The sequence below is a fragment of the Pagrus major genome, chromosome 24 (assembly GCF_040436345.1).
Source record: "Pagrus major chromosome 24, Pma_NU_1.0".
Classification (NCBI taxonomy): Eukaryota; Metazoa; Chordata; class Actinopteri; order Spariformes; family Sparidae; genus Pagrus; species Pagrus major.
The window spans coordinates 19083313-19096184 of NC_133238.1; positions in this window are offsets into that span (position 1 = coordinate 19083313).

The window sequence follows — 12872 nt, forward strand, 5'->3', positions numbered from 1 at the left end:
ATGAGAATTACACTTAAATGTCACATGGGTTTATCTAAATTTATAAACAGTGCATTTATTATATTAAATTCGGGTGAATCCTAAACGTGGATTTTCGGGAGCTAGACTGAGAGACGTGCTCCGAGGGTTATGACTTACTAATGCCTATTTAAATTGTAAACGCTTCCTTCCCTTTTCTGTTTTATTTACCCACCGTTCTCTTCCCCCAAGATGACATGGCACCTGAAGAATTGCCCTTTGAATTTTTTTTCCCCAGCCAGGCTGCCATCGAGACCGAGAGAAACATCATTTGCTTTTGTTAAATTAATTCACTCATTAGCCGGCAGTTTGAAACCTGCAGCTCCTTGAAAAAAAAAAAAAGAAAGAAAGAAGGGGGCTGAGATAATACCATTTCTGCCATTCACGGTGGCCCCGCTGTCTCCTGATAGCCGGCAATCTATTGCCTAATAATTTTCTGGCCAAATTATAACACAGGAATCCTCATTCAACGAGGTGAAAAAAAAAGTGTGAATTGTGAATGTGGTGGTGAATGGAGCCCCTCAAATGTCTTCTCTCAGAATGGCAGCAAAACAAGGAGATTATAGGGGAGAGGGAAACTCGTTTACCTCATCAGTGGCCTTTGTACGCCTTGAGTCAGCTTTCTGAGGGGAAGACGTTTGAACTCAATCAACGCTGGCACAAAGCAGTCCCTCCACATTATCAATCAACACTATTAAAATCCATTTGGATATTAAAAGTATTGAAAACATCTTAGAATTGAAACGTATTCTAAATGTTTTGGCATTTATTTAACTAAAATGAGACATTTTCCCAGCTATAAAGATAAATGTTCGTATAATTGTCACAAATGCACGAGCGAGTCCCCCGTCCTACTCCATGTGCCTCCCCTCCTATTGCATAAATGCACCGAGGAGGATTGTTTCCATATGGGACAGCGATATAATAGCAATAGGGTACATTAGATCCCTTCCATACAGATGTTCACCTCAATTTCTGCAGCAGTTCGGTCCATCTGTGTTTAACTGTGAGCTGCTTAGCGCACGCCTGTGCGGAGGGAGGCATATCAAGCATATGGACATTTTACAAAAGGTTACCCTGCATAAATTATGGCTGAATGGCAATCTGTTGAGGAGAGGTGGCTCACTGCGAGCACGAGGTGGTTCGGAGTTTAAATGGAGAATAAAGGCATCAGTGGCCGACATGAAATGACAACTGTTTGTCCCAAAATAAGATAATTTTGATTTTTGTTTTCCTTTTCATATTGACCAAAAGCATCTGGGAGTGTTGCAATTACAACATTTTGTGTGCTTACCTTCAATATTTTAGATGTGAAGTGTTAAACAATCCCAACAAATACAGTAATTTGAGTATTAGCTCTTCACATATTTTGCAAAAGTGGTTTTTAAATTAAATTAAGATTGTATTAATTGTTAAAAACAGCAACATTTAATTAAAAAACAAGACTAAGAGGAAAATATTTACGCTACACTCGTGTACTTTTATCCTTTTATCAATCGCAAATATTCAGTGGATCAAAATGTTTTAAATCGAAAGTGTTAAATCTTAAAATTAAATAACTTTTCATTATTGTTTCGCACTCACAACTTGCTGATATTTAATCAGAGAATCAACGTGCTCAGGCAGCTCTTGCACAGCAGGCCGGGCTTTAGATTTTTATCACGTCTTAGAGTGACATCTAGTGGCTATTTATCACATGACACCACAACAACACATGTAGTCCACAGTACACTGCAGTTATGTTCAGTTCAAAGGTGTATTTTATCAATTTCTTTGTCTTTTTCTGCTCAGTAACTTTAGTTTCTGTGGCAAACGCTACAAAATGTTGAGTTGAGTTCCCTTACAAGAACATGAAAATGCAATCTGAGAGTTGCATAAATTCCTGAATGAGGTCCATTTTTAGCAAAATCATCATACATGCAACCATTTCCTACTTTCTGTACGCTTTAAAACAATTCCTTGGTAACATTTTTGTACTTTCTACCCTTATTGTTTTTCCTCCAAGTGCACCGTCTCCTTCAAACAGCTGCAGAGTTTCCTTGTGCCACAGCACTCAAGATTTTGAGCCTGGCACATTTGCCACCCATCTGTTTCTCACCCTTACTTCCTGCGTCCCCTGAACACCACCTAATCGATCACGAATAACCCTATAAAACCTCACGATCGCTGCACCTAAGCGTCCTGCTGACCGCCCTTGCGCACATCCACGACGCATCTAATACATTCAGCCTAATCTGCCTATGTTTGCTCTCATCTGCGAGTTACCTTCATCACCGTGTGGGTGGTCAAGATTGATTAACAATAACAGCAGCTGACTACGCAGGAATAATTCACCAAAAACAAAAAAGCGTCTGTGAATCAAGAAGAGATGCGATGAGAGAGACAGAAGGAGGAGGAACAGACGCTTCCTGTCGGCTGATTGAAGCTTTGTAACGCAGATCGGGGCAGGCGAGGTTCAAAGGCGAACACCCGTCCGGCGACAAACAACACGCGGTTTTGTTTCGTGACGTCCGGCGCCTTTGATGTGGGCTACTTCTTCTGCTTTGATACAAGAGGTCACTGCGGCTGGTCGAGAGGGCTTACCGGACACAACAGGCCTCGAGGAAGAAGACGAGAACTGGACACTGCAGCGCTGAAGTGGCAGAGATACATATTAATGCAAAACATCAAGCATGTACAGTTGCTATCGAGATAATGGAGTGCTTTCAGGTGTAACGTCGTCTTCTGGACGCCATGTTTGAGGTCTCTGGCCAGTGCACAATGCTGACAAACCACGAGGCCTCCGGTCGTGCTAATCAGGAAGCAGCAAGCACGGACAGTTTCTTTACTTATACAACTGAGAGACAGCATCATCAAGCATTGCTTCTGGTAAGTTTTGTACAAATGTAACATTCGTGACTTGCACACAGATAATTTAGAAGTAATGTAAAAGGCTGGAGGCTCTTTGTTGGCTTTAATGTAAGTTTAGCTGCTAAATTTGCTTGTTGGCAACTTAGCGAGGAAACAAGTGCAAAGAATCGACTAAGTAACTTCTGCATAACTTTTCCTGAACCTTTTTATTTGGCTGCAAACTCTCGTGTTTCAGAGTAGAGGCTTATTAAGAAGACAAGATTCAAGACTTGGAACCAAATTTTATTGGACCTAAGAAACAGATCAACCGTGACCTAGGCCTCCAGTCTATTTTTTAACACCAGCCGTGAATTACTTTCACAATAAGGCATTCTTCATTAAAAGGACCAAAAGGATGGAAAAGCCAGTCTTTCAATAAATATATTTCAATAAAAGATTGAAAGTGTATGGAAATACTTTTATAATACAGTTTTCATACGCTGGTGAAGGTAGACTAAAGCCAGCAGATGGTACTTGGAGGTAAGGATTAAGGATGTAGAGGGTTTAATAACAAAGAGATGCTGGGACCGTCTGGTTTGAGGAACATAGGCAGAAAGTACAGCAAGATATCGAGATGCTAGTACTGTCAATGATCGGACTACATGTTCTTTTTCATAGTACTAGCAATCTGTTAAATTTCAAGTACTAGCATCTTGAGTAAGGAATAAGGAAAGGAAAAAATTACTAATATTGATCCGATCTTGGCTTTGAAAGGCGCAGTGGGTGGTCCCAGAGAAAGGTAGTCCCAGGTTGTCGTATTTGATGACGTGCAAGAGACTCAACCATTGGTTGTTGGTTTTAACAACAAACCTCAGATGAATACTGATGCTCCTTTCATTTTTCTGTTGTCTGCGTAGCTTTACTGTAGACTCTCCATCCAAACTCAAGGTACTATTGTATGCAGGTAACCCTTTCCTCAAGCATTCACAGGTGATCTGTATCGATCCGAGTTGAGTGATGCCAGAGCAACCTATTCAGGTTAAGAGATAAAGACTCGGGAAGATGGATGTTCCTGGTGTTACAGTTCCTTCTCTTCAGCCTCATAAATACATCTTTGGCAGAACTTTGTGCTTACAACCAGTGACACCCAGTCGAACGCTCACTTTAGTTTTGTCGCAGGACGGTAACAGCCCTTAACTCACCCTTGCAACATCTTTTCATGGCCCACTCTTTTGTTCTTCAACATAAAAGGAGAAGGCTCTACATGGAGAGGCAGGGAGGCACTATGAATAACATGCTGATCAATAAAGACCATCTAGCACGGAGATAATGTTGGAGAATTTAGAGCGTGGGTCGTTGAAGTGTCATCGATAGTGCTCGCAGTGAGAAAGGGTTCATGCTGTAGGTCATCCTCTACCACGGCTGATTTGACTACGTAAGAGTGAAGGTGCAGTTATGTCAGGCCGGAGATACAAATGTTCTCTTTGATGGGGTTCAAAGCTTGGTAGGAACTTCAAGATGAGTGAATTGTCTTGTAAGTGGAAGGTTGATGGTTTGGATCTTGAACCTGTGGTAGAAATTTGGTGGGAAAAGTGAACATTAGAGGCTTTCGGAAGGTGCTTAACCCCCAGTTGCTCCTCTGAAGTTGCTCAACGGCAGATGGCTGGAGGTGCAGGGCGACCAACCTTCTTTTAGCAAGTTAAAACTAATACTAGGTTATCGGGATGATAAGGAAGTTGCCTACGTAACTCTGATTTTACCAATTTTTGTTGTTTCTCCTCACAAAAAATATTGGTGAGGTGTTTTTAGATACATAGTTTATTGATATACAACTTCATATCATGCAAAAGTTTTTAAATTCACAATTCACAGTTGTAATCCAGATAATTTCACTGTATTTTCTGTATTTCTACATCTCAACTGACGTAACCCAACAGTTTAAAATGAGCTGTTTTTGACACATAGTGTCTTATAAGTCTAAGAACAAAAATAAAAATATGATAATCTGGTCAGGAAGTTAAGCAACAACAACAGTGGTTTGTTTAAAGTAAAAGTATGAGGGAGGAGTATCAATCCTGAGCAGCAATAGCCCTTAAAAGTGTATCAAGTACAGAAACTGAAGCCTGAAAAGAAAATCCAAGAGGGAATGTTCACGACTGGACAAATGCCAAGTGACATCTAAGAAGTACAGCTCAGTAAACAGACCAAAAAATTCTTGTAGTGTTACTTTCAATCTAAAAGTCAGATCTGAGTTTGCAGGCCTCATAGAGTGTCTACTGACGATGAGGTCTGCTGAGTGCGGAGGATATCAGCATTATCGCTGCTCCTTTCACTCTCCCCATGATGAGCTGTGCTGCCGAGTGTGTTGTTGCCTAATTCCCTCTAACTACAGCCCTGTGTAATCACATACCCCAATTAACCACCTCGGCTCCCCGTTTCCTGCATCGTGCACGCCGCCCCGTCTTCTCGCCACACCGCGTAATTAGCTTTCATCTGAAAATGAAAAGAAAGGAGCACCTCAGCAATTGTGCAGCCACTCTCTCTTTCTCCCCGTCTCTCCCCATCTCTCCAGCACTCTACTCCTCATATCATAATGGCCTGCAATTTCAATCAGATGGATTTTTATCGCTGACACTAAGAAGAATTGGCCCTCATCCTAGTCCCTCCTTCCACCACCCCCCAAACAAGCAACCCGCCTCATTTGATGGCTTCTGCTTGTGAGACAGCTATCAAGAAGAGTCCTTGTTGTGACTGGGAGGTCTTAGTTTGATATTTACAAAGGATTTAATTCCCTTTTGTGGAAGTGTGTGGCGTAATAGAAGGATCAGGCTTGACATGTTCCAGCAAGGTGGAGCGCTAATTAATTTATATCCACCTAAATGGGAAAAGGACAAAATAAATCCATTGGAGACTTTTGGTTTTAATCATTTTGTTAGTTGTATTTAGATGTGAGATTCCCTGCTTCGAAAATGTCCTTCACAAGTCGATGCTGTGAATGTTTAAATATGTGCTAATCTTTCAGGTTGCATGTGCCATTTACACTCCAGAGATCGGGCTTTATTTCCTTCCATGAACCAACCGGTGCCATTATTTCCTCTTGTAAAAACATCATTGATATCGATCCCTAGAAGGATAAACCAACACTGAGTGTGGCTGAAACGTATATACTAAAAAAATAAAATAAAACAAGAAAAGTTTTGATAATTAAAAGCATAACAATTGCAGACAAAGTGCTCAACCTTCATGGGTTCACACAGCCCGCCCTCATCAGAAAACCAGAAAGGTCGGCTGTGAACGCAGCTTATTGCGACCCATATTTGTGTTTCTTGTTAAGCAGCAACCTCTGGTGGCAGTATTGGGTGTAACGGCAGCAAAGGAGGAAGTCAGGGGAAGTAGTATAAAGAGCGACAAAGTCTGCATAAGGAGGAGGATGGTGTGGAAACCAAAAGTCAACGATGAGTACTTCTAACTTACTAACGTAGTTACGTGACGTCACGTTCATCACGTAACTGACGTTTCATGTGATGTAGGTACATTTGAAAAAGCGTTATTTTAACCCAAACGAGGATGTTTTCCTAAACTTAACTGAGAAGTTTTCGTGTTGTTTTCACCTCCAAAGTTTATATTAGATTTCCACCACTGCGTTCAAATATAATAAGGTAGGTATAGAATAAGGTTGGAAATGGCACCAGGTGATGCATAGTACTCATACATACTGATCTACCCCAAAATAAGAATAAGTAGTGGAAGAAATGAGAAGTTTTTCATGCACTCATTCTGCGATGTCACCTTTTGCAACTCACCTGAAGACATTTGCATTTCAGGTATCATCTAGATTTGTCATCAGATCACATTAGGATCACGAGTAAAACTGATTCATACTCTGTGAAGGTCAAGCAAAGCCTAACCTTAAGGACAGGGGTTGCAGGTTGGGAAACAAACAAAACACTGTAAAAGTCACAAAAAGGGTCAAGGAAAATTGGTCCCTTGGTGTCTAAACGGTGGCGGTGGGAATAAAACACACAGGGTAAGTTTCTTTGAGAAGAATGTGACAGGTTGCTCCCCTCCACTATCGTCAGCTTGGACAAGCACTGCCCCTACACCTACACCACTTGCATCCGTGTAGAGGACAAAAGGACAACTAAAGTTGGGAGCCATCAATACAGGGGCAGTAGCCAGGGGTGCCTTTGCTTTATCAAATGCAATCTGGCACTCTGGTGTCCAGAGGAAAGGGATCTTGGGGCTGGTCAAGTCGGTCAAAAAACAAAATGCATCACTGTTTTAACAGCAACAGTGCAAAGACGTAGGTTGCACAATTTGACCTAAGATCCATTAAAACACGCACTACAAGGAAGTTATTCTTAAATTTGTCTTTGCACAGGCTTCATTAGAAGTAAATGAGAGAAGAAGTGAAGATTTGCAGAGTTGGTACTAGCGTGACATCATATTAGTGGTTCAAGTAAGCAGAAAGGCTCAAAAGTAAGGTGTGGATAGCACACGTTGCTGTTTTCGTACCCAATTCCCAGCTTCTCGCCAAACTACATTAACTTTCAGGCCTATTTTAAGTTGCTGCAGTTCAGTTTACCTTTGTTGGGGTTTTCACATCATCTAATCACGTGTAATAGTGTTTTTATATAAAGTTTATCACCCTGTAAGACAGACACTCACTGGCCCAGTGTTAGCGAGAGGACTCCCTGCAGATGTAGAGAGAGATGATATCATTAAGAACTTATCAGCAGCGTGAACGCTCCTCACAGGTACAGCTGTAATGTGACACGAACACCACACTTCGGTGTCACCAGGAACAGTTCCAGCCGGTTGAATCATTGTTCAGTCATACAAGTGAGCAGCCTGTTAATGATACAGCCCTGACATTTAACATATAATAAAGTGTTTCATCCGGATCTCCTTTCGGAGTCGATTTGCAGGTGGAACGAACCCCAAGACCTTTTAGTTCAGGAAACATGGCGAAGGCTGTCTGAATTCCTGGTTCTTGCTGCTCTTCTTCTTGCCTCATTCTCTCTGCCTCCACAACCCGACCACCATCCCCCCCCCCTCCTTTGCCTCTCAGCCTGTTTGTTCTCTTATCTCTCCTTGTCCTGAACGAATCGATGAGGCGCTCGTTAGCTCAGGGATGTTCATCGGCGAGTGCTTGCTCGGAGAAGAGATTGGCCTAGAACAGGGTAAGAAACGTGTGGATGGAGCAGAGGCACACTGGAAAGCATTCAGCAGCCCTGGATGGACAAATACCTGCAGAAGTGGTGGATCTTTACTTTATAGTAGTTCACCTACTGTCAAATTAGGCTGGGTCTTTAGCTCTATTAGCATGATGTCAAAAGTGAGATACATACCGATGTGAGTTGCCATACGTGAGCTACATCTCCATTGCTCTCTCATCCCAGAAAATAATTGCAAAAGTGGTATTTTTGTGTTTTTTTTCTTTGTAAAGCTGTTGAACCAAATATCAAACACAATCTTCTCTTTTCATGTGCTAATGCCGCTAATTCGGATCGTTGCATGGATCCTTTTTCCAGTTCTGACCATAACCTGCCAGAATTTCCGAGAATTCGTCCGAAAGTTTGAACCTTCCCGAACAAAGATTTTGTTTAACCATCGTTTAAACTGAGACCACACCTTCATTGAACGAAGCAGACGAGGTACGTGTGAAAGGGCTGGCAAACTGTACAGCTACGCTAGCAGCACACTCTTAGGCTATGTGCATAGCAAGACTACAGAATACGGTACGGCTAGCAGCCCTATGTGGCTATACGTAGGTGCATCACCAGAGTTATTACAGTTCCTCCTGAGGAAGACATGAATTTCTGAACCAAGGGTCAAGGAAATCCTTTAAGGCATTTCACTTAAGCCCAAAAAGTAATGGGATTACTAATTATTAGTAATTATGATTGATCCTATGAAGACCACGACTGTCTGGACATCCATCCAGCGGATCCTTAAATTTTCACATTTCTCTTTAAGTCTTAACTTCCTGTTAAAGAAGAAAATGGTGGTCGTACTCGTACATGATGAAGCAGTTTTGTCACATTTCATTAAAACAATGTTTTTCCACTCGCTCGCCATTTCACACGAGTGGAGCTGGCTCGCAGGCTTTTCATACTAACTAAATATCGCTTCATCAACGGGGGGGAGGGGGGAGCAAAAGATGCGAGAGGCAGTCAGAGCATGAATATGTATCCGAAGTTGAGGGGAAGAAGACGTGTTTATATACTCATTTGTTATTTCAACACAATTTCCACTGAATAATGATTCCATTTGGGTAGATAATAACATTCACAAACTTTCTACAAGTGCAGAGCTGATCTCTGCGGCCGCAGTGATCAAGAGCAGACATGGACAGATAGACACGAGTATGCCAACACATCCTAACACGGCATCTGATGTCTTTAACAGAATGAAAAACAATGCGGGTAAACATATTTATGCAATTGATACGCTCTTTCAGTTTCAATAGATTGTGTTTGCCGAGCAGTGCATTCATTTTTCATTAGTGCTTCTCTCTTGTCATATAATTTATACAGTGGCTTGCACAGAGACAAAAAAAAAAACACTTTTGGAGAGCGAAATCTATTCACAAGGTGTGTGTAGGAGGTGTGTGATCTTGTGTCGTTAGCCTTTGATATCATTCAATCACCACTGAGTAAGTGGGATGCACATGTAAAGGAGGGCTTTTTGTTCCCCTTATCTTTTAAGTCCATCCAAATCTGACATTTTTGGGCATTCGGAGTGGTGCAGAACAGCTGGTCGCCTCGTACATCTCACTGATGCTCCTATCTGCCTTTTGAATACGATCGCTGTCAGTACGCTTCTTATTGATGCATGGCTCTGTATGGCGACTCAACCTTTTTACAGCGCAAATAAGATTACATCTGACGTGGGAGTGATTTAAGATTAGCACTCCTACCCTAAATTGGTGAAAGCTGACCTCGGTGTAAGAAAAAAAAAAACAAGAATTAGTGAGGCGTCCTCTTTTTATTCATAAGACAAAAGAAACTGACGATTGTATAGATCACACGAACAAGATCACCACTACTTGGCAGCTCCGAATGGCAACCATTTCCAAAGTATGTGGATACCCAAACATGCATTCATTTGCGATTCCCTAACATCTGGTTCCAAACCCATGGGCATTAACATGCTGCCTTAACTGCCTCCATTCTTTCGCAAAGGCTTTCCATAAAATTTAAGATGGAGGTATTTGCTCCCATTCACTGGTGGACGCCACATGTTTCGAAAAAACGCTGCAAAAAAAAAAAAGGGCACTTTTGGATTCCCCGATTGATAAAACTTGATAAAGTGCCCTCTAAGGTGGCCTTCCAGTGGAGAAAGACATGATAAAGTGCCCTCTAAGGTGGCCTTCCAGTGGAGAAAGACATGATAAAGGACCCTCTCTGTGCGCTGGTGCCCCACCACATTTTTTTCGCCCCTGCCCCTCAAACATCGCAAGTCTGCCACTGCATCCATGTAACCTTTGACTAAAAACAGCTGCAACAGAAACTTAATCAAAAGAAGAAGCATCCACATGTTGTAGAACAGCGGTTCTCAAACTTTTTTACATCCCTTTTGATCGGATTTTGTGGCAGGGTCCTCCATCTGAAAAACATTTTGCTTTGCTTTTTTTGAAATTTAAATCATAAATCAAAAACGTCAGGGTTTACTTCCTGGTTTTGCAGACAACTGAATATGCGCAGAGGAGATCCTCAGCCCGTAGACTTTACGTTGTGATGAGGTCAGAGATTTTTTCTTGGCTGAAGGGAAGCTGTACGACTGTGAAACCTCCATGAATCAAAAAAATGATAATAGAAATACATTAATGGCTGTATTACAGAAAGTGCTTGAAACCCATGACCAAAGGTCTGCCCTGAGTTTCCATCAAGTTTGATTTCTTCTTGGATCTGCTCCACCCGAGGCCACACTCAGCTACAGTAAACACCTTGTCTGGGCCTGCAGCCAGCATCATGGCAGGCAGCAGACCCTCGAATCAACACCGTGTTGGCATCAGAGCGATGGCGACCCCTCTTGCCTCCGAGGTTTGCATACAGAGGAAGGGCTTATCCTCTTAATAAATAAACCTGGAACCTAAAATCACAGGAACACAGGAGGGATCATTGCCGCACTGCTCTGCACTCCTCTCCGTCAGAGAGGGATTATCCCTTTCACTTAGTGCGCACGCCGCTAATTTCTCCTGCCAGGTTCAACTCCCAGAATGCACCAGGGAGATTGGCTGTCTCTGCTTCTTTTCTTTTCTCTTCTCTCGTCGTTGCCAGTCTTTCTCTCTTGCTCCTTCGCTCTCTCCTCCCCTCCATACCTGGCTCCCTGACTTGTTTTATCTCTCCTCCGCTGGTGGGAACACAAACCCCGGTGTTTCTTTCTCCTCATCCTCTTCTTTGATGATGTTTTACGAATTCACTTGGCAGGCTACAGAGCCGTTATTCCTGGGACCCGAGGCTGCACGCGTGTGCCTGAAAACAAGATTAAGGTGCATACCGCTGGTAAAACAGGTGTTGTCAGAGTCTTAACAGGTTGAATTTTCGTCTTTCTTAGCTGATGCAATCCTCATTTTATGCCTCATAAGACAACTGACTCTGGTATTAAGCACCAATGAGATTGAGCAGAAGTTTTTGTTCACAGATACATTTAATCATTTAAGTCTTCTCATGATAAGTCAGCCAGGACATGGCAAGCAAAAGGCCAGCTGACTTTCCAATTGAAACATCTGGATAAATAGTGATAAAGAGATGTTTTCCTTGTGCATGTTGACACCACACTACTTATATTTACAGTAAGGTGTGCTGGACTACATTTAAATCAAGTACAGTGCTTTAGTAGGCCTACTACTATTTTCATCTTATGTTACTTTATACATCTTCTCCACGACATTTCGGAGGAAAATGCTTTAAATTCTACTACTAGACAGGTATATTATTACTAGGTGAGCTTGACAAAATGATGCATTGGGATAGACTGAACCTCCTATAGTATATAAGTGAGTTTCTAAAGTTTCACCTTGAGCAGCCACAAAAATAAAATGTTACCAGTGTACTGATGCATCAGTAAAAACAGGCAGTTTAGTCCAAAATGTGCACCTAAAAGCTGCTTTTACTGAAAATAAATCTCTATATTCCAACAGTAATGACTGTTATAGACTGTGTGGGCACTAACTCATGTCTTTCCTCCTCATGCTCATGCAGCAAAAGAGAAAAAGACATTTTCTGGTATCCCTGCCCACGAACTCTGGTCGGGTAACATAGCTAGCGATAGCAGAACAGGGACATAAGTCGTACATTGCGTGATGCAGAGAGAAGGGAGGGGATTGCTTCTTGCAAAACAGTCAGAAAGTTAGCTAAAACGATGACAACGCTTACAGCAGCTTTAAGGAAATGGGTTGATACTGCAATATGCTTATTTGCTCCATGCAGTGGAATATTTAGTTACTCTCTTCTGGAGGTTATAGCGACAGGCGGCGCCCCGTTACCTTGAATAAGTGTGTCAAGAGATAGCGTCCGTGCAGAGAAGGTAGTGGCTCTCGGACCAAACTAAATATTCCACCGCATGTCCCATCGACCCCAAGGCACTATGGGATATTACAGCACATTACTGTTCAGGAAGGCGCCATCCATCTGACCTCAGCCACATGCAGATCTCTCAGCTGGTGTGTCATCACTGCTGACTCGGCCTATAGGCTAAGACAAAACATATATTCACACCAGCAGGTTTATGTGTTCAGGTTCAGGTGTATGTTTGTATCCCGTGTGTGTTTACTCAGCTCCGTCTCTCACCTCCAGCTAATTCTCACACCCTCGCTGATGAATACCATACAGCGGCAACGTCGGGCTGTAAATCGTATAAGCCAGAGAATATACAGGAGGCATCATGGTTTTCATGCCTGCTCAGCAAGTTTAGCTCGGAAGCAGATTGTAAAGGTTGAGTGCTGACATTTGACAACCCACACAAACACTACGGGAATCTTTCTCTTGTAATCAGGGCGAAAGCTAGCATGGAGGACA